Source organism: Biomphalaria glabrata, chromosome 2 (assembly GCF_947242115.1).
Source record: "Biomphalaria glabrata chromosome 2, xgBioGlab47.1, whole genome shotgun sequence".
In the NCBI taxonomy this organism is placed as follows: domain Eukaryota; kingdom Metazoa; phylum Mollusca; class Gastropoda; family Planorbidae; genus Biomphalaria; species Biomphalaria glabrata.
In genome coordinates this window covers 18,373,708-18,396,999 of record NC_074712.1, presented here as the reverse complement: position 1 = coordinate 18,396,999, position 23,292 = coordinate 18,373,708, and the positions used below count along the sequence as shown (strand labels likewise).

The window sequence follows — 23,292 nt, the reverse complement described above, 5'->3', positions numbered from 1 at the left end:
GTCCAGATAACATTTGACCGATAAACTGGTCCAGATAACATTTGACAAATAAACTGGTCCAGATAACATTTGACAAATAAACTGGTCCAGATAACATTTGACCGATAAACTGGTCCAGATAACATTTGACAAATAAACTGGTCCATATAACATTTGACCGATAAACTGGTCCAGATAACATTTGACAAATAAACTGGTCCAGAAAACATTTGACAAATAAACTGGTCCAGATAACATTTGACCGATAAACTGGTCCAGGTAACATTTGACAAATAAACTGGTCCAGATAACGTTTGACAAATAAACTGGTCCAGATAACGTTTGACAAATAAACTGGTCCAGATAACGTTTGACAAATAAACTGGTCCAGATAACATTTGACAAATAAACTGGTCCAGATAACATTTGACAAATAAACTGGTCCAGATAAAGTTTGACCGATAAACTGGTCCAGATAACGTTTGACCGATAAACTGGTCCAGATAACATTTGACCGATAAACTGGTCCAGATAACGTTTGACCGGTAAACTGGTCCAGATAACGTTTGACCGATAAACTGGTCCACATAACGTTTGACCGATAAACTGGTCCAGATAACATTTGACCGATAAACTGGTCCACATAACGTTTGACCGATAAACTGGTCCAGATAACATTTGACCAATAAACATGTCCACATAACGTTTGACCGATAAACTGGTCCAGATAACATTTGACCGATAAACTGGTCCAGATAACGTTTCACCGATAAACTGGTCCAGATAACATTTGACAAAAAAACTGGTCCAGATAACATTTGACGGATAAACTGGTCCAGATAACATTTGACAAATAAACTGGTCCAGATAACATTTCACAAATAAACTGGTCCAGATAACGTTTGACTGATAAACTGGTCCAGAGAACATTTGACAAATAAACTGGTCCAGATAACATTTGACAAATAAACTGGTCCAGATAACATTTGACCGATAAACTGGTCCAGATAACGTTTGACCGATAAACTGGTCCAGATAACATTTGACCGATAAACTGGTCCAGATAACATTTGACAAATAAACTGGTCCAGATAACATTTGACAAGTAAACTGGTCCAGATAACATTTGACCGATAAACTGGTCCAGATAACGTTTGACCGATAAACTGGTCCAGATAACATTTGACCGATAAACTGGTCCAGATAACATTTGACCGATAAACTGGTCCAGATAACATTTGACCGATAAACTGGTCCAGATAACATTTGACAAATAAACTGGTCCAGATAACATTTGACCGATAAACTGGTCCAGATAACATTTGACAAATAAACTGGTCCAGATAACGTTTGACAAATAAACTGGTCCAGATAACGTTTGACAAATAAACTGGTCCAGATAACGTTTGACAAATAAACTGGTCCAGATAACATTTGACAAATAAACTGGTCCAGATAACATTTGACAAATAAACTGGTCCAGATAACGTTTGACCGATAAACTGGTCCAGATAACATTTGACCGATAAACTGGTCCAGATAACATTTGACCGATAAACTGGTCCAGATAACGTTTGACCGGTAAACTGGTCCAGATAACGTTTGACCGATAAACTGGTCCACATAACGTTTGACCGATAAACTGGTCCAGATAACATTTGACCGATAAACTGGTCCACATAACGTTTGGCCGATAAACTGGTCCAGATAACATTTGACCAATAAACATGTCCACATAACGTTTGACCGATAAACTGGTCCAGATAACATTTGACCGATAAACTGGTCCAGATAACGTTTGACCGATAAACTGGTCCAGATAACATTTGACAAATAAACTGGTCCAGATAACGTTTGACCGGTAAACTGGTCCAGATAACGTTTGACCGATAAACTGGTCCACATAACGTTTGACCGATAAACTGGTCCAGATAACATTTGACCGATAAACTGGTCCACATAACGTTTGACCGATAAACTGGTCCAGATAACATTTGACCAATAAACATGTCCACATAACGTTTGACCGATAAACTGGTCCAGATAACATTTGACCGATAAACTGGTCCAGATAACGTTTCACCGATAAACTGGTCCAGATAACATTTGACAAAAAAACTGGTCCAGATAACATTTGACGGATAAACTGGTCCAGATAACATTTGACAAATAAACTGGTCCAGATAACATTTCACAAATAAACTGGTCCAGATAACGTTTGACTGATAAACTGGTCCAGAGAACATTTGACAAATAAACTGGTCCAGATAACATTTGACAAATAAACTGGTCCAGATAACATTTGACCGATAAACTGGTCCAGATAACGTTTGACCGATAAACTGGTCCAGATAACATTTGACCGATAAACTGGTCCAGATAACATTTGACAAATAAACTGGTCCAGATAACATTTGACAAGTAAACTGGTCCAGATAACATTTGACCGATAAACTGGTCCAGATAACGTTTGACCGATAAACTGGTCCAGATAACATTTGACCGATAAACTGGTCCAGATAACATTTGACCGATAAACTGGTCCAGATAACATTTGACCGATAAACTGGTCCAGATAACATTTGACAAATAAACTGGTCCAGATAACATTTGACCGATAAACTGGTCCAGATAACATTTGACAAATAAACTGGTCCAGATAACGTTTGACAAATAAACTGGTCCAGATAACGTTTGACAAATAAACTGGTCCAGATAACGTTTGACAAATAAACTGGTCCAGATAACATTTGACAAATAAACTGGTCCAGATAACATTTGACAAATAAACTGGTCCAGATAACGTTTGACCGATAAACTGGTCCAGATAACATTTGACCGATAAACTGGTCCAGATAACATTTGACCGATAAACTGGTCCAGATAACGTTTGACCGGTAAACTGGTCCAGATAACGTTTGACCGATAAACTGGTCCACATAACGTTTGACCGATAAACTGGTCCAGATAACATTTGACCGATAAACTGGTCCACATAACGTTTGGCCGATAAACTGGTCCAGATAACATTTGACCAATAAACATGTCCACATAACGTTTGACCGATAAACTGGTCCAGATAACATTTGACCGATAAACTGGTCCAGATAACGTTTGACCGATAAACTGGTCCAGATAACATTTGACAAATAAACTGGTCCAGATAACATTTGACCGATAAACTGGTCCAGATAACATTTGACAAATAAACTGGTCCAGATAACATTTGACCGATAAACTGGTCCAGATAACATTTGACAAATAAACTGGTCCAGATAACGTTTGACAAATAAACTGGTCCAGATAACGTTTGACAAATAAACTGGTCCAGATAACGTTTAACAAATAAACTGGTCCAGATAACATTTGACAAATAAACTGGTCCAGATAACGTTTGACAAATAAACTGGTCCAGATAACATTTGACCGATAAACTGGTCCAGATAACATTTGACAAATAAACTGGTCCAGATAACATTTGACAAATAAACTGGTCCAGATAACATTTGACCGATAAACTGGTCCAGATAACATTTGACAAATAAACTGGTCCAGATAACATTTGACAAATAAACTGGTCCAGATAACATTTGACAAATAAACTGGTCCGGATAACATTTGACCGATAAACTGGTCCAGATAACGTTTGACCGATAAACTGGTCCAGATAACATTTGACCGATAAACTGGTCCAGATAACATTTGACAAATAAACTGGTCCAGATAACATTTGACAAATAAACTGGTCCAGATAACATTTCACCGATAAACTGGTCCAGATAACATTTGACTGATAAACTGGTCCAGATAACATTTGACCGATAAACTGGTCTAGATAACATTTGACCGATAAACTGGTCCAGATAACATTTGACAAATAAACTGGTCCAGATAACATTTGACCGATAAACTGGTCCAGATAACATTTGACAAATAAACTGGTCCAGATAACATTTGACCGATAAACTGGTCCAGATAACATTTGACAAAAAAACTGGTCCAGATAACGTTTAACAAATAAACTGGTCCAGATAACATTTGACAAATAAACTGGTCCAGATAACGTTTGACAAATAAACTGGTCCAGATAACATTTGACCGATAAACTGGTCCAGATAACATTTGACAAATAAAATGGTCCAGATAACATTTGACAAATAAACTGGTCCAGATAACATTTGACCGATAAACTGGTCCAGATAACATTTGACAAATAAACTGGTCCAGATAACGTTTGACAAATAAACTGGTCCAGATAACGTTTGACAAATAAACTGGTCCAGATAACATTTGACAAATAAACTGGTCCAGATAACATTTGACAAATAAACTGGTCCAGATAACGTTTGACCGATAAACTGGTCCAGATAACGTTTGACCGATAAACTGGTCCAGATAACATTTGACCGATAAACTGGTCCAGATAACGTTTGACCGGTAAACTGGTCCAGATAACGTTTGACCGATAAACTGGTCCACATAACGTTTGACCGATAAACTGGTCCAGATAACATTTGACCGATAAACTGGTCCACATAACGTTTGACCGATAAACTGGTCCAGATAACATTTGACCAATAAACATGTCCACATAACGTTTGACCGATAAACTGGTCCAGATAACATTTGACCGATAAACTGGTCCAGATAACGTTTCACCGATAAACTGGTCCAGATAACATTTGACAAAAAAACTGGTCCAGATAACATTTGACGGATAAACTGGTCCAGATAACATTTGACAAATAAACTGGTCCAGATAACATTTCACAAATAAACTGGTCCAGATAACGTTTGACTGATAAACTGGTCCAGAGAACATTTGACAAATAAACTGGTCCAGATAACATTTGACAAATAAACTGGTCCAGATAACATATGACCGATAAACTGGTCCAGATAACGTTTGACCGATAAACTGGTCCAGATAACATTTGACCGATAAACTGGTCCAGATAACATTTGACAAATAAACTGGTCCAGATAACATTTGACAAGTAAACTGGTCCAGATAACATTTGACCGATAAACTGGTCCAGATAACGTTTGACCGATAAACTGGTCCAGATAACATTTGACCGATAAACTGGTCCAGATAACATTTGACAAATAAACTGGTCCAGATAACATTTGACCGATAAACTGGTCCAGATAACATTTGACAAATAAACTGGTCCAGATAACATTTGACCGATAAACTGGTCTAGATAACATTTGACAAATAAACTGGTCCAGATAACGTTTGACAAATAAACTGGTCCAGATAACGTTTGACAAATAAACTGGTCCAGATAACGTTTGACAAATAAACTGGTCCAGATAACATTTGACAAATAAACTGGTCCAGATAACATTTGACAAATAAACTGGTCCAGATAACGTTTGACCGATAAACTGGTCCAGATAACATTTGACCGATAAACTGGTACAGATAACATTTGACCGATAAACTGGTCCACATAACGTTTGACCGGTAAACTGGTCCAGATAACGTTTGACCGATAAACTGGTCCACATAACGTTTGACCGATAAACTGGTCCAGATAACATTTGACCGATAAACTGGTCCAGATAACATTTGACCGATAAACTGGTCCAGATAACATTTGACCAATAAACATGTCCACATAACGTTTGACCGATAAACTGGTCCAGATAACATTTGACCGATAAACTGGTCCAGATAACGTTTGACCGATAAACTGGTCCAGATAACATTTGACAAATAAACTGGTCCAGATAACATTTGACCGATAAACTGGTCCAGATAACATTTGACAAAAAAACTGGTCCAGATAACATTTGACCGATAAACTGGTCCAGATAACATTTGACAAATAAACTGGTCCAGATAACGTTTGACAAATAAACTGGTCCAGATAACGTTTGACAAATAAACTGGTCCAGATAACGTTTAACAAATAAACTGGTCCAGATAACATTTGACAAATAAACTGGTCCAGATAACGTTTGACAAATAAACTGGTCCAGATAACATTTGACCGATAAACTGGTCCAGATAACATTTGACAAATAAACTGGTCCAGATAACATTTGACAAATAAACTGGTCCAGATAACATTTGACCGATAAACTGGTCCAGATAACATTTGACAAATAAACTGGTCCAGATAACATTTGACAAATAAACTGGTCCAGATAACATTTGACAAATAAACTGGTCCGGATAACATTTGACCGATAAACTGGTCCAGATAACGTTTGACCGATAAACTGGTCCAGATAACATTTGACCGATAAACTGGTCCAGATAACATTTGACAAATAAACTGGTCCAGATAACATTTGACAAATAAACTGGTCCAGATAACATTTGACCGATAAACTGGTCCAGATAACATTTGACTGATAAACTGGTCCAGATAACATTTGACCGATAAACTGGTCCAGATAACATTTGACTGATAAACTGGTCCAGATAACATTTGACCGATAAACTGGTCCAGATAACATTTGACCGATAAACTGGTCTAGATAACATTTGACAAATAAACTGGTCCAGATAACATTTGACCGATAAACTGGTCCAGATAACATTTGACAAATAAACTGGTCCAGATAACATTTGACCGATAAACTGGTCCAGATAACATTTGACAAAAAAACTGGTCCAGATAACGTTTAACAAATAAACTGGTCCAGATAACATTTGACAAATCAACTGGTCCAGATAACGTTTGACAAATAAACTGGTCCAGATAACATTTGACCGATAAACTGGTCCAGATAACATTTGACAAATAAAATGGTCCAGATAACATTTGACAAATAAACTGGTCCAGATAACATTTGACCGATAAACTGGTCCAGATAACATTTGACAAATAAACTGGTCCAGATAACGTTTGACAAATAAACTGGTCCAGATAACGTTTGACAAATAAACTGGTCCAGATAACGTTTGACCGATAAACTGGTCCAGATAACATTTGACCGATAAACTGGTCCAGATAACATTTGACAAATAAACTGGTTCAGATAACATTTGACAAATAAACTGGTCCAGATAACATTTGACCGATAAACTGGTCCAGATAACGTTTGACCGATAAACTGGTCCAGATAACATTTGACCGATAAACTGGTCCAGATAACATTTGACAAATAAACTGGTCCAGATAACATTTGACAAATAAACTGGTCCAGATAACATTTGACAAATAAACTGGTCCGGATAACATTTGACCGATAAACTGGTCCAGATAACGTTTGACCGATAAACTGGTCCAGATAACATTTGACCGATAAACTGGTCCAGATAACATTTGACAAATAAACTGGTCCAGATAACATTTGACAAATAAACTGGTCCACATAACGTTTGACCGATAAACTGGTCCAGATAACGTTTGACTGATAAACTGGTCCAGATAACATTTGACCGATAAACTGGTCCAGATAACATTTGACCGATAAACTGGTCCAGATAACATTTGACAAATAAACTGGTCCAGATAACATTTGACCGATAAACTTGTCCAGATAACATTTGACAAATAAACTGGTCCAGATAACATTTGACCGATAAACTGGTCCAGATAACATTTGACAAATAAACTGGTCCAGATAACATTTGACCGATAAACTGGTCCAGATAACATTTGACAAATAAACTGGTCCAGATAACGTTTGACAAATAAACTGGTCCAGATAACGTTTGACAAATAAACTGGTCCAGATAACGTTTGACAAATAAACTGGTCCAGATAACATTTGACAAATAAACTGGTCCAGATTATATTTGACCGATAAACTGGTCCAGATAACATTTGACAAATAAACTGGTCCAGATAACATTTGACAAATAAACTGGTCCAGATAACATTTGACCGATAAACTGGTCCAGATAACGTTTACTCGATAAACTGGTCCACATAACGTTTGACCGATAAACTGGTCCAGATAATATTTGACCGATAAACTGGTCCAGATAACATTTGACCGATAAACTGGTCCAGATAACGTTTGACCGATAAACTGGTCCAGATAACGTTTGACCGATAAACTGGTCCAGATAACATTTGACCGATAAACTGGTCCAGATAACGTTTGACCGATAAACTGGTCCAGATAACGTTTGACCGATAAACTGGTCCAGATAACATTTGACCGATAAACTGGTCCACATAACGTTTGACCGATAAACTGGTCCAGATAACATTTGACCAATAAACTGGTCCACATAACGTTTGACCGATAAACTGGTCCAGATAACATTTGACCGATAAACTGGTCCAGATAACGTTTGACCGATAAACTGTTCCAGATAACATTTGACAAATAAACTGGTCCAGATAACGTTTGACCGATAAACTGGTCCAGATAACGTTTGACCGATAAACTGGTCCAGATAACATTTGACCGATAAACTGGTTCAGATAACGTTTGACCGGTAAACTGGTCCAGATAACGTTTGACCGATAAACTGGTCCACATAACGTTTGACCGATAAACTGGTCCAGATAACATTTGACCGATAAACTGGTCCACATAACGTTTGACCGATAAACTGGTCCAGATAACATTTGACCAATAAACATGTCCACATAACGTTTGACCGATAAACTGGTCCAGATAACATTTGACCGATAAACTGGTCCAGATAACGTTTGACCGATAAACTGGTCCAGATAACATTTGACAAAAAAACTGGTCCAGATAACATTTGACCGATAAACTGGTCAAGATAACATTTGACAAATAAACTGGTCCAGATAACATTTCACAAATAAACTGGTCCAGATAACGTTTGACTGATAAACTGGTCCAGAGAACATTTGACAAATAAACTGGTCCAGATAACATTTGACAAATAAACTGGTCCAGATAACATTTGACCGATAAACTGGTCCAGATAACGTTTGACCGATAAACTGGTCCAGATAACATTTGACCGATAAACTGGTCCAGATAACATTTGACAAATAAACTGGTTCAGATAACATTTGACAAATAAACTGGTCCAGATAACATTTGACCGATAAACTGGTCCAGATAACGTTTGACCGATAAACTGGTCCAGATAACATTTGACCGATAAACTGGTCCAGATAACATTTGACAAATAAACTGGTCCAGATAACATTTGACCGATAAACTGGTCCAGATAACATTTGACAAATAAACTGGTCCAGATAACATTTGACCGATAAACTGGTCCAGATAACATTTGACAAATAAACTGGTCCAGATAACGTTTGACAAATAAACTGGTCCAGATAACGTTTTACAAATAAACTGGTCCAGATAACGTTTAACAAATAAACTGGTCCAGATAACATTTGACAAATAAACTGGTCCAGATAACGTTTGACAAATAAACTGGTCCAGATAACATTTGACAAATAAACTGGTCCAGATAACATTTGACCGATAAACTGGTCCAGATAACATTTGACAAATAAACTGGTCCAGATAACGTTTGACAAATAAACTGGTCCAGATAACGTTTGACAAATAAACTGGTCCAGATAACGTTTTACAAATAAACTGGTCCAGATAACGTTTAACAAATAAACTGGTCCAGATAACATTTGACCGATAAACTGGTCCAGATAACATTTGACAAATAAACTGGTCCAGATAACATTTGACAAATAAACTGGTCCAGATAACATTTGACCGATAAACTGGTCCAGATAACATTTGACAAATAAACTGGTCCAGATAACATTTGACCGATAAACTGGTCCAGATAACATTTGAAAATAAACTGGTCCAGATAACATTTGACAAATAAACTGGTCCAGATAACGTTTGACTGATAAACTGGTCCAGATAACATTTGACAAATAAACTGGTCCAGATAACATTTGACAAATAAACTGGTCCAGATAACGTTTGACAAATAAACTGGTCCGGATAACATTTGACCGATAAACTGGTCCAGATAACGTTTGACCGATAAACTGGTCCAGATAACATTTGACCGATAAACTGGTCCAGATAACATTTGACAAATAAACTGGTCCAGATAACATTTGACAAATAAACTGGTCCAGATAACATTTGACCGATAAACTGGTCCAGATAACGTTTGACTGATAAACTGGTCCAGATAACATTTGACCGATAAACTGGTCCAGATAACATTTGACCGATAAACTGGTCCACATAACATTTGACAAATAAACTGGTCCAGATAACATTTGACCGATAAACTGTTCCAGATAACATTTGACAAATAAACTGGTCCAGATAACATTTGACAAATAAACTGGTCCAGATAACATTTGACAAATAAACTGGTCCAGATAACATTTGACCGATAAACTGGTCCAGATAACATTTGACAAGAAAACTGGTCCAGATAACGTTTGACAAATAAACTGGTCCAGATAACGTTTGACAAATAAACTGGTCCAGATAACGTTTGACAAATAAACTGGTCCAGATAACATTTGACAAATAAACTGGTCCAGATTATATTTGACCGATAAACTGGTCCAGATAACATTTGACAAATAAACTGGTCCAGATAACATTTGACAAATAAACTGGTCCAGATAACATTTGACCGATAAACTGGTCCAGATAACGTTTACTCGATAAACTGGTCCACATAACGTTTGACCGATAAACTGGTCCAGATAACATTTGACCGATAAACTGGTCCAGATAACATTTGACCGATAAACTGGTCCAGATAACGTTTGACCGATAAACTGGTCCAGATAACGTTTGACCGATAAACTGGTCCAGATAACATTTGACCGATAAACTGGTCCAGATAACGTTTGACCGATAAACTGGTCCAGATAACGTTTGACCGATAAACTGGTCCAGATAACATTTGACCGTTAAACTGGTCCACATAACGTTTGACCGATAAACTGGTCCAGATAACGTTTGACCAATAAACTGGTCCACATAACGTTTGACCGATAAACTGGTCCAGATAACATTTGACCGATAAACTGGTCCAGATAACGTTTGACCGATAAACTGGTCCAGATAACATTTCACAAATAAACTGGTCCAGATAACATTTGACCGATAAACTGGTCCAGATAACATTTGACCGATAAACTGGTCCAGATAACATTTGACAAATAAACTGGTCCAGATAACATTTGACAAATAAACTGGTCAAAATAACATTTGACAAATAAACTGGTCCAGATAACATTTGACAAATAAACTGGTCCAGATAACATTTGACAAATAAACTGGTCCAGATAACGTTTGACAAATAAACTGGTCCAGATAACGTTTGACAAATAAACTGGTCCAGATAACGTTTGACAAATAAACTGGTCCAGATAACATTTGACAAATAAACTGGTCCAGATAACATTAGACCGATAAACTGGTCCAGATAACATTTGACAAATAAACTGGTCCAGATAACATTTGACAAATAAACTGGTCCAGATAACATTTGACCGATAAACTGGTCCAGATAACATTTGACAAATAAACTGGTCCATATAACATTTGACCGATAAACTGGTCCAGATAACATTTGACAAATAAACTGGTCCAGAAAACATTTGACAAATAAACTGGTCCAGATAACATTTGACCGATAAACTGGTCCAGATAACATTTGACAAATAAACTGGTCCAGATAACGTTTGACAAATAAACTGGTCCAGATAACGTTTGACAAATAAACTGGTCCAGATAACATTTCACCGATAAACTGGTCCAGATAACGTTTGACCGATAAACTGGTCCAGATAACATTTGACCGATAAACTGGTCCAGATAACGTTTGACCGGTAAACTGGTCCAGATAACGTTTGACCGATAAACTGGTCCACATAACGTTAAACCGATAAACTGGTCCAGATAACATTTGACCGATAAACTGGTCCACATAACGTTTGACCGATAAACTGGTCCAGATAACATTTGACCAATAAACATGTCCACATAACGTTTGACCGATAAACTGGTCCAGATAACATTTGACCGATAAACTGGTCCAGATAACGTTTGACCGATAAACTGGTCCAGATAACATTTGACAAAAAAACTGGTCCAGATAACATTTGACCGATAAACTGGTCCAGATAACATTTGACAAATAAACTGGTCCAGATAACATTTCACAAATAAACTGGTCCAGATAACGTTTGACTGATAAACTGGTCCAGAGAACATTTGACAAATAAACTGGTCCAGATAACATTTGACAAATAAACTGGTCCAGATAACATTTGACCGATAAACTGGTCCAGATAACGTTTGACCGATAAACTGGTCCAGATAACATTTGACCGATAAACTGGTCCACATAACGTTTGACCGATAAACTGGTCCAGATAACATTTGACCAATAAACTGGTCCACATAACGTTTGACCGATAAACTGGTCCAGATAACATTTGACCGATAAACTGGTCCAGATAATGTTTGACCGATAAACTGGTCCAGATAACATTTCACAAATAAACTGGTCCAGATAACATTTGACCGATAAACTGGTCCAGATAACATTTGACCGATAAACTGGTCCAGATAACATTTGACAAATAAACTGGTCCAGATAACATTTGACAAATAAACTGGTCAAAATAACATTTGACAAATAAACTGGTCCAGATAACATTTGACAAATAAACTGGTCCAGATAACATTTGACAAATAAACTGGTCCAGATAACGTTTGACAAATAAACTGGTCCAGATAACGTTTGACCGATAAACTGGTCCAGATAACGTTTGACCGATAAACTGGTCCAGATAACGTTTGACAAATAAACTGGTCCAGATAACATTTGACAAATAAACTGGTCCAGATAACATTTGACAAATAAACTGGTCCAGATAACATTTGACAAATAAACTGGTCCAGATAACATTTCACCGATAAACTGGTCCAGATAACGTTTGACCGATAAACTGGTCCAGATAACATTTGACCGATAAACTGGTCCAGATAAAGTTTGACCGGTAAACTGGTCCAGATAACGTTTGACCGATAAACTGGTCCACATAACATTTAACCGATAAACTGGTCCAGATAACATTTGACCGATAAACTGGTCCACATAACGTTTGAACGATAAACTGGTCCAGATAACATTTGACCAATAAACATGTCCACATAACGTTTGACCGATAAACTGGTCCAGATAACATTTGACCGATAAACTGGTCCAGATAACGTTTGACCGATAAACTGGTCCAGATAACATTTGACAAAAAAACTGGTCCAGATAACATTTGACCGATAAACTGGTCCAGATAACATTTCACAAATAAACTGGTCCAGATAACATTTCACAAATAAACTGGTCCAGATAACGTTTGACTGATAAACTGGTCCAGAGAACATTTGACAAATAAACTGGTCCAGATAACATTTGACAAATAAACTGGTCCAGATAACATTTGACCGATAAACTGGTCCAGATAACGTTTGACCGATAAACTGGTCCAGATAACATTTGACCGATAAACTGGTCCAGATAACATTTGACAATAAAACTGGTCCAGATAACATTTGACAAATAAACTGGTCCAGATAACATTTGACCGATAAACTGGTCCAGATAACGTTTGACCGATAAACTGGTCCAGATAACATTTGACCGATAAACTGGTCCAGATAACATTTGACAAATAAACTGGTCCAGATAACATTTGACCGATAAACTGGTCCAGATAACATTTGACAAATAAACTGGTCCAGATAACATTTGACCGATAAACTGGTCCAGATAACATTTGACAAATAAACTGGTCCAGATAACGTTTGACAAATAAACTGGTCCAGATAACGTTTGACAAATAAACTGGTCCAGATAACGTTTAACAAATAAACTGGTCCAGATAACATTTGACAAATAAACTGGTCCAGATAACGTTTGACAAATAAACTGGTCCAGATAACATTTGACCGATAAACTGGTCCAGATAACATTTGACAAATAAACTGGTCCAGATAACATTTGACAAATAAACTGGTCCAGATAACATTTGACCGATAAACTGGTCCAGATAACATTTGACAAATAAACTGGTCCAGATAACATTTGACAAATAAACTGGTCCGGATAACATTTGACCGATAAACTTGTCCAGATAACGTTTGACCGATAAACTGGTCCAGATAACATTTGACAAATAAACTGGTCCAGATAACATTTGACAAATAAACTGGTCCAGATAACATTTGACAAATAAACTGGTCCAGATAACATTTGACCGATAAACTGGTCCAGATAACGTTTGACTGATAAACTGGTCCAGATAACATTTGACTGATAAACTGGTCCAGATAACATTTGACCGATAAACTGGTCCAGATAACATTTGACAAATAAACTGGTCCAGATAACATTTGACCGATAAACTGGTCCAGATAACATTTGACAAATAAACTGTCCAGATAACATTTGACAAATAAACTGGTCCAGATAACATTTGACAAATAAACTGGTCCAGATAACATTTGACCGATAAACTGGTCCAGATAACATTTGACAAATAAACTGGTCCAGATAACGTTTGACAAATAAACTGGTCCAGATAACGTTTGACAAATAAACTGGTCCAGATAACGTTTGACAAATAAACTGGTCCAGATAACATTTGACAAATAAACTGGTCCAGATTATATTTGACCGATAAACTGGTCCAGATAACATTTGACAAATAAACTGGTCCAGATAACATTTGACAAATAAACTGGTCCAGATAACATTTGACCGATAAACTGGTCCAGATAACGTTTACCCGATAAACTGGTCCAGATAACATTTGACCGATAAACTGGTCCAGATAACGTTTGACCGATAAACTGGTCCAGATAACGTTTACTCGATAAACTGGTCCACATAACGTTTGACCGATAAACTGGTCCAGATAACATTTGACTGATAAACTGGTCCAGATAACATTTGACAAATAAACTGGTCCAGATAACATTTGACCAATAAACTGGTCCAGATAACATTTGACAAATAAACTGGTCCAGATAACATTTCACAAATAAACTGGTCCAGATAACGTTTGACTTATAAACTGGTCCAGAGAACATTTGACAAATAAACTGGTCCAGATAACATTTGACAAATAAACTGGTCCAGATAACATTTGACCGATAAACTGGTCCAGATAACGTTTGACCGATAAACTGGTCCAGATAACATTTGACCGATAAACTGGTCCAGATAACATTTGACAAATAAACTGGTCCAGATAACATTTGACAAATAAACTGGTCCAGATAACATTTGACCGATAAACTGGTCCAGATAACGTTTGACCGATAAACTGGTCCAGATAACATTTGACCGATAAACTGGTCCAGATAACATTTGACAAATAAACTGGTCCAGATAACATTTGACCGATAAACTGGTCCAGATAACATTTGACAAATAAACTGGTCCAGATAACATTTGACCGATAAACTGGTCCAGATAACATTTGACAAATAAACTGGTCCAGATAACGTTTGACAAATAAACTGGTCCAGATAACATTTGACCGATAAACTGGTCCAGATAACATTTGACAAATAAACTGGTCCAGATAACGTTTGACAAATAAACTGGTCCAGATAACATTTGACCGATAAACTGGTCCAGATAACATTTGACAAATAAACTGGTCCAGATAACGTTTGACAAATAAACTGGTCCAGATAACGTTTGACAAATAAACTGGTCCAGATAACGTTTGACAAATAAACTGGTCCAGATAACATTTGACAAATAAACTGGTCCAGATTATATTTGACCGATAAACTGGTCCAGATAACATTTGACAAATAAACTGGTCCAGATAACATTTGACAAATAAACTGGTCCAGATAACATTTGACCGATAAACTGGTCCAGATAACGTTTACCCGATAAACTGGTCCAGATAACATTTGACCGATAAACTGGTCCAGATAACGTTTGACCGATAAACTGGTCCAGATAACGTTTACTCGATAAACTGGTCCACATAACGTTTAACCGATAAACTGGTCTAGATAACATTTGACTGATAAACTGGTCCAGATAACATTTGACAAATAAACTGGTCCAGATAACATTTGACCGATAAACTGGTCCAGATAACATTTGACAAATAAACTGGTCCAGATAACATTTCACAAATAAACTGGTCCAGATAACGTTTGACTTATAAACTGGTCCAGAGAACATTTGACAAATAAACTGGTCCAGATAACATTTGACAAATAAACTGGTCCAGATAACATTTGACCGATAAACTGGTCCAGATAACGTTTGACCGATAAACTGGTCCAGATAACATTTGACCGATAAACTGGTCCAGATAACATTTGACAAATAAACTGGTCCAGATAACATTTGACAAATAAACTGGTCCAGATAACATTTGACCGATAAACTGGTCCAGATAACGTTTGACCGATAAACTGGTCCAGATAACATTTGACCGATAAACTGGTCCAGATAACATTTGACAAATAAACTGGTCCAGATAACATTTGACCGATAAACTGGTCCAGATAACATTTGACAAAAAAACTGGTCCAGATAACATTTGACCGATAAACTGGTCCAGATAACATTTGACAAATAAACTGGTCCAGATAACGTTTGACAAATAAACTGGTCCAGATAACGTTTGACAAATAAACTGGTCCAGATAACGTTTTACAAATAAACTGGTCCAGATAACATTTGACAAATAAACTGGTCCAGATAACGTTTGACAAATAAACTGGTCCAGATAACATTTGACCGATAAACTGGTCCAGATAACATTTGACAAATAAACTGGTCCAGATAACATTTGACAAATAAACTGGTCCAGATAACATTTGACCGATAAACTGGTCCAGATAACATTTGACAAATAAACTGGTCCAGATAACATTTGACCGATAAACTGGTCCAGATAACATTTGACCGATAAACTGGTCCACATAACGTTTGACCGATAAACTGGTCCAGATAACATTTGACTAATAAACTGGTCCACATAACGTTTGACCGATAAACTGGTCCAGATAACATTTGACCGATAAACTGGTCCAGATAACGTTTGACCGATAAACTGGTCCAGATAACATTTGACAAATAAACTGGTCCAGATAACATTTGACCGATAAACTTGTCCAGATAACATTTGACCGATAAACTGGTCCAGATAACATTTGACAAATAAACTGGTCCAGATAACATTTGACAAATAAACTGGTCCAGATAACATTTGACAAATAAACTGGTCCAGATAACATTTGACAAATAAACTGGTCCAGATAACATTTGACAAATAAACTGGTCCAGATAACGTTTGACAAATAAACTGGTCCAGATAACGTTTGACAAATAAACTGGTCCAGATAACGTTTGACAAATAAACTGGTCCAGATAACATTTGACAAATAAACTGGTCCAGATAACATTTGACCGATAAACTGGTCCAGATAACATTTGACAAATAAACTGGTCCAGATAACATTTGACAAATAAACTGGTCCAGATAACATTTGACCGATAAACTGGTCCAGATAACATTTGACAAATAAACTGGTCCATATAACATTTGATCGATAAACTGGTCCAGATAACATTTGACAAATAAACTGGTCCAGATAACATTTGACAAATAAACTGGTCCAGATAACATTTGACCGATAAACTGGTCCAGGTATCATTTGACAAATAAACTGGTCCAGATAACGTTTGACAAATAAACTGGTCCAGATAACGTTTGACAAATAAACTGGTCCAGATAACGTTTGACAAATAAACTGGTCCAGATAACATTTGACAAATAAACTTGTCCAGATAACATTTGACGAATAAACTAGTCCAGATAACGTTTGACCGATAAACTGGTCCAGATAACGTTTGATCGATAAACTGGTCCAGATAACATTTGACCGATAAACTGGTCCAGATAACGTTTGACCGGTAAACTGGTCCAGATAACGTTTGACCGATAAACTGGTCCACATAACGTTTGACCGATAAACTGGTCCAGATAACATTTGACCGATAAACTGGTCCACATAACGTTTGACCGATGAACTGGTTCAGATAACATTTGACCAATAAACATGTCCACATAACGTTTGACCGATAAACTGGTCCAGATAACATTTGACCGATAAACTGGTCCAGATAACGTTTGACCGATAAACTGGTCCAGATAACATTTGACAAAAAAACTGGTCCAGATAACATTTGACCGATAAACTGGTCCAGATAACATTTGACAAATAAACTGGTCCAGATAACATTTCACAAATAAACTGGTCCAGATAACGTTTGACTGATAAACTGGTCCAGAGAACATTTGAGAAATAAACTGGTCCAGATAACATTTGACAAATAAACTGGTCCAGATAACATTTGACCGATAAACTGGTCCAGATAACGTTTGACCGATAAACTGGTCCAGATAACATTTGACCGATAAACTGGTCCAGATAACATTTGACAAATAAACTGGTCCAGATAACATTTGACCGATAAACTGGTCCAGATAACATTTGACAAATAAACTGGTCCAGATAACATTTGACCGATAAACTGGTCCAGATAACATTTGACAAATAAACTGGTCCAGATAACATTTGACAAATAAACTGGTCCAGATTATATTTGACCGATAAACTGGTCCAGATAACATTTGACAAATAAACTGGTCCAGATAACATTTGACAAATAAACTGGTCCAGATAACATTTGACCGATAAACTGGTCCAGATAACATTTGACAAATAAACTGGTCCAGATAACATTTGACCGATAAACTGGTCCAGATAACATTTGACAAATAAACTGGTCCAGATAACATTTGACAAATAAACTGGTCCAGATAACATTTGACCGATAAACTGGTCCAGATAACATTTGACAAATAAACTTGTCCAGATAACGTTTGACATAGAAATTGGTCCAGATAATGTTTGACCGATGAAAGATTTGTAAAGAAAATTGTACTTACTAAATCGAAGTTGTCCTAAGAAATATAGTTTACTACTTCATTTTCATTTCAGAGATGGAGACAAAGAGACAGAGTTGGAGAGAGGCGGAGACAGAGGGAGACAGACAGAGATAGACAGAGACAGACAGAGATAGAGAAAGTGGCAGAGATGGAGACAAAGAGACAGAGTTGGAGAGAGGCGGAGACAGAGGGAGACAGAGAGACTGGGTAGGAAAGAGAGGCACGACATGGCCTAAATTGTGCCGGTGTGCCAAAAACCCAAAAATATCAAACATAAAAATATCTGGGTAGAAAAGAGACAGAAGGAGACAGAGAGAGAGAGAGAGAGAGAGAGAGAGGCAGAGATTGAGAGACACAAACATTATTGAAAGAGAGGAAACAGAGACAGAGAGAGAGGCAGAGACAGAGGAGAGAGAGAGGAGAGACATAGAGCAAACTAACTTTCTTTTATATACATTAAAATGGCTCAATCATGTTCACTCATACTCATATACATTTTTTAATAATCGCAATTTATCATTTAGCGTTATTGGCATCAGTGTAGGTTGTTTAGACTAAAAAGAAAATATTTTAGTTTAATATAATCAGATAAATTAATATAACATCAGGTTTCAATAGAGTACATAAAAAGCTTTTGTAGGTTGTGACTTTTCAAAATATTGTGATTTTTTAAAAAAGAATTTGCATTTTCAGTGTAATATGAATACTTATGATCTTAAGTTTAATATTTCCCCTTTATATATATAGATATTAACTTCTTAATTGTAGCATTTATCAGTTTAATGTTCAATGTATCTGAAAATCCTAATAACAACTGACAAGAAATGGACAGATAAAAGGCTCCAATTCTCAAATAGATTGGGTTTAGATCATGTCTAGCTCCGGCCCTGAAAGAGTGACACTCACTAACCATGAATGCCACTTTCTAACCATAAATCGTTTCTACAACAATCTGATCTCTCTTAAATTATATTATCTCTGAACTTGGCCATGTTTCTTTAACAAAGTTATTTAATTTCTCTCCAAAGCTATCTGATACAAACGCCTCAAAATGTATTTTTAAAGCATACATTTTTTGAGTCATTTATTTGATTTACATTTGTATCCTTAGAGTGTAAACAATAGGCTTGTCGGCTATAAATCCATTAATGTTAGTTTGGATATAGTTGAGGAAGTATGGATTAGCGAGGGGGGTTTGGTTTTCATCTATTGTTTTGTTGTTGTTGTATTGATTTTTAGTTTTTCAATACTAGTTGCAACCCGTCAAAACAATGAAAAGAAATTCAATTATATTTAATCATGTGCCCATACTTTTACAGACATCAAGGAAGGGGGATAGCTAACATCTCTGAAAAAAAAAATTCTATCTTTGGGGTTGACAATATTGTTTTTCATTTATTATACACCTACTAACACTAAGAGTACACGCCCCTTTTGGAGGAAACCTCGAAAATAGAATGCAAAAGTTTAATAGAAAATTGTGTTTTTGTTTTTGTCTTTTTTGGGGCGAATTGCTGTGGTCAGGTTCAGAAGCTGTCATAAACGGTTCTTAGTAAGGCCTAGAAGGTAAAAGGAACGTGTACGCGAAGCAGGACGTTTTGGCGCCGCCGTTTTGGCCCCGCCGTTTTGGCGCGAAGGACGTTTTGGCGAGAGCCGTTTTGGCGACGGGACGTTTTGGCGCGAAATACATTATGTACGTTTATTGCATTATTTCTTTTAAAAGAATTATTCATATCTATGTTATGCATGAGTGTTTGTGTTAAGACATATTTTTCACGAACTAAATGTAAATGTGTGTTTGTTTTTCACATCATTTTCTTTAATAAACATTTTGGCTTGTGTATGTGTGTTGTGATGTTGCTTGTTCAGGCTGTCTTGAGGTCAACTATGGATGACTGTTGAATTTCAACCAATTACTCTGCAAGCGTTTGGGTGTTATTGTTCGGGTGTATTCCGTGTAGTTGATCAACAATCCAGACAAAACAAACACATCGGTTTTAACTAGTAAAGAGATGTAGTCAACGCTGAAGAACAATGTAACATGTATTTATTCTAAGAAAATGCCACAGTGAAAGTCTCTGTCACTAAACACGTCGTTACCCTAGAGGATTATATCGCTAACTGATTTTCCGGTCTCTAACCCAATATATCCCAAACGTCACTAGTCCCGTTCAATATGCGTCTTCTATGGTGCGTCGCTAAATAACTAATCTATATAAATAAGGTGTCTAACAGTGTTTATTAAGAGGCACACTTTTATTTTCAAAAAAGTTTTTTAAGATATTACTTTAAAATTAAAAACAAAATGAAACGATGATAGACTAAAAATTGATGCAATTATTTGTTTACATTAACATTGGTTTATTTAATGACTGTATGGTATCTCCAGATATACATACCAAACACTTGCTAATAATAAGTAAAAATATAATACATGTACCATGTTTCTCAGAATACTTCAAGTTAAGTATACATAGACACCATGGTTATTTGCCTAAGTCGATGGAATTCAAGGGTTCATTAAAAAAAAAAGCTACGTGCTTATTAAATTATCGTCAAATGATATCTCGCGCAAAACGTCCCGTCGCCAAAACGGCGGGGCCAAAACGGCGGCGCCAAAACGGCGGCGCCAAAACGTCACGTACCGACGTGTACGAAATTCCATTAGAATCCGTACGACGGTTGGTGAGATCAATCAGTCAGTCAGTCAGTCAGTGGTATTTTGCGCTTATAATATAGATTACTGAAAAACAAAACGGAATATTCGGATGAAGTTTCAAATGATGGCTAAATCTAAGATTATCGAGTTGTATAATATGTTTGCCTAGGCCAAATTTGTACAAATGCTTCTTCTTCCTTAGTGCTATAAGAGCATGGAATGGGTTGCCTGAGCTAGCCGGGAAAACCAGTGACTTAGCAGAATTTAGGTCATTAGTTAACAAGCATGACTAAATGCATTACGCGTAGGACATAATCATCTTCTCTTTGAAGTAACGTCTGTATTATATAAGATAAGAGAAACACAACAAAGCCTAACTTTGTAAGAAATTGACAGCTTTGTAAAATATATCTTGTACCTAATGGTAATGTAATATGTGACATTTTTTTACAATTTATAAAAGTCAATTTCTATTTTATGTTCCGTATATCATTGTCAATAGATTAGCTTAAAATAAAAGATAAAATGTAGCCTAAATAAATAAATGCTACAGCAAAAACAAAACTATCTCTGTTGTTTTTTTCTGGTGTATTAGCAATTATGTCAGCATTTTTTGTTTCAATTTGCCAAACGAAAATGAATTGGGTTAGGTTCGTGATATTTGATAGATGTAGAAATGCTGGTATCACCAAGCATAGCCTTCATTTGTCCATCTGTTAGTCATCTTGTAAATAAAAATAATTCAATATTCACCTTGAACAGCATGTGATTGTGTGAGTGATCGCAGGCAGTCTTGTTTGAAATGAACATTTTGTAAGGAGACAATTAGTCCAAAGATTGTGGTTATTGATAATTCACATTTCAAAGTTTCTGATATCCATACAGAAAAAAAGTTTCCCATGACACTTTTTTTTGTGAACTCAAAAAGTCTGCTTAGCTCTTTGTTTCTATGAATACAATTACTAATAGAGTGGGTCACTACTAGTATTGTCATCGTTTTTCAAAAATCAACGAAAAAAATTATATTGCAATAGAGCTTTTAGATAAATACACATTTAAATTAGATCGCAATAGAGCAAATGTCTATTTTTTTTCAGAAGTCATAAAGCTATAGGCCTACATATTTTGAGGTAGTAGAAGGTTGAACATATTTTCATAAATCATTCTTTTAAAGAAGAAGAAATTAGAAGAAAAACAAGAAGGAAGAAGAAAGAAAAAGAAAAACAAGAGATCTGAAAAATAAATGGCATATTGTGATGGGTTTATTTGTTACGAAGCAAGTATTATAGTGGCTTGGATAGTATTTTTATCTCATCTACTATAAGGACAGTCCCACCAATACTTACTACGAATCAAAAGTGGGTGATCCTTCAAGTTTATAATTTCAAATTCTGTCCCATATAATTCTCAAACACAAATCTTTGAAGAACTTTTGTTAGTAAAAGGCAAAGACATGAGGAAAAGATTCAACTCGAGTTGCAGATTTTTCAACTTACACTAATATAAATCAAATCAACGAATGATGCCAGGCTTCTTGTTTCTTCTAAAGGAGCACAAACACAGCTACTATCGAGACAAACCGAGAATTCAACCCAACTAACTGATCGGTGTCTCGAAAATAATTAACATAAATAAACACTATGTTGATGACACACGAGCCACCAAACACACAGGCAGCTCTGGAAGACACACAGCCTTGATGAAAAGTGTAAGGTAACACAGAGTCACAACATCCGCAGA

At 36.3% G+C, this 23,292-nt stretch overlaps 1 protein-coding gene across 3 annotated transcripts in view; it reads right to left on the bottom strand.

Moving 5' to 3' along the window:
- The window catches only part of LOC106063106 (glutamate receptor ionotropic, NMDA 2B-like), a 123,028-nt gene extending 99,736 nt beyond the window's left edge, over positions 1–23,292 (bottom strand). The window contains exon 1 of one of the 3 annotated variants that reach the window (XM_056019549.1): positions 22,899–23,292. The gene's annotated coding sequence lies outside the window, so the exon portion shown is untranslated. Of the gene's footprint in view, positions 1–22,305; positions 22,660–22,898 lie in introns of those variants that run through there. The other 2 variants (XM_056019552.1, XM_056019550.1) reach the window with 2 other exon arrangements.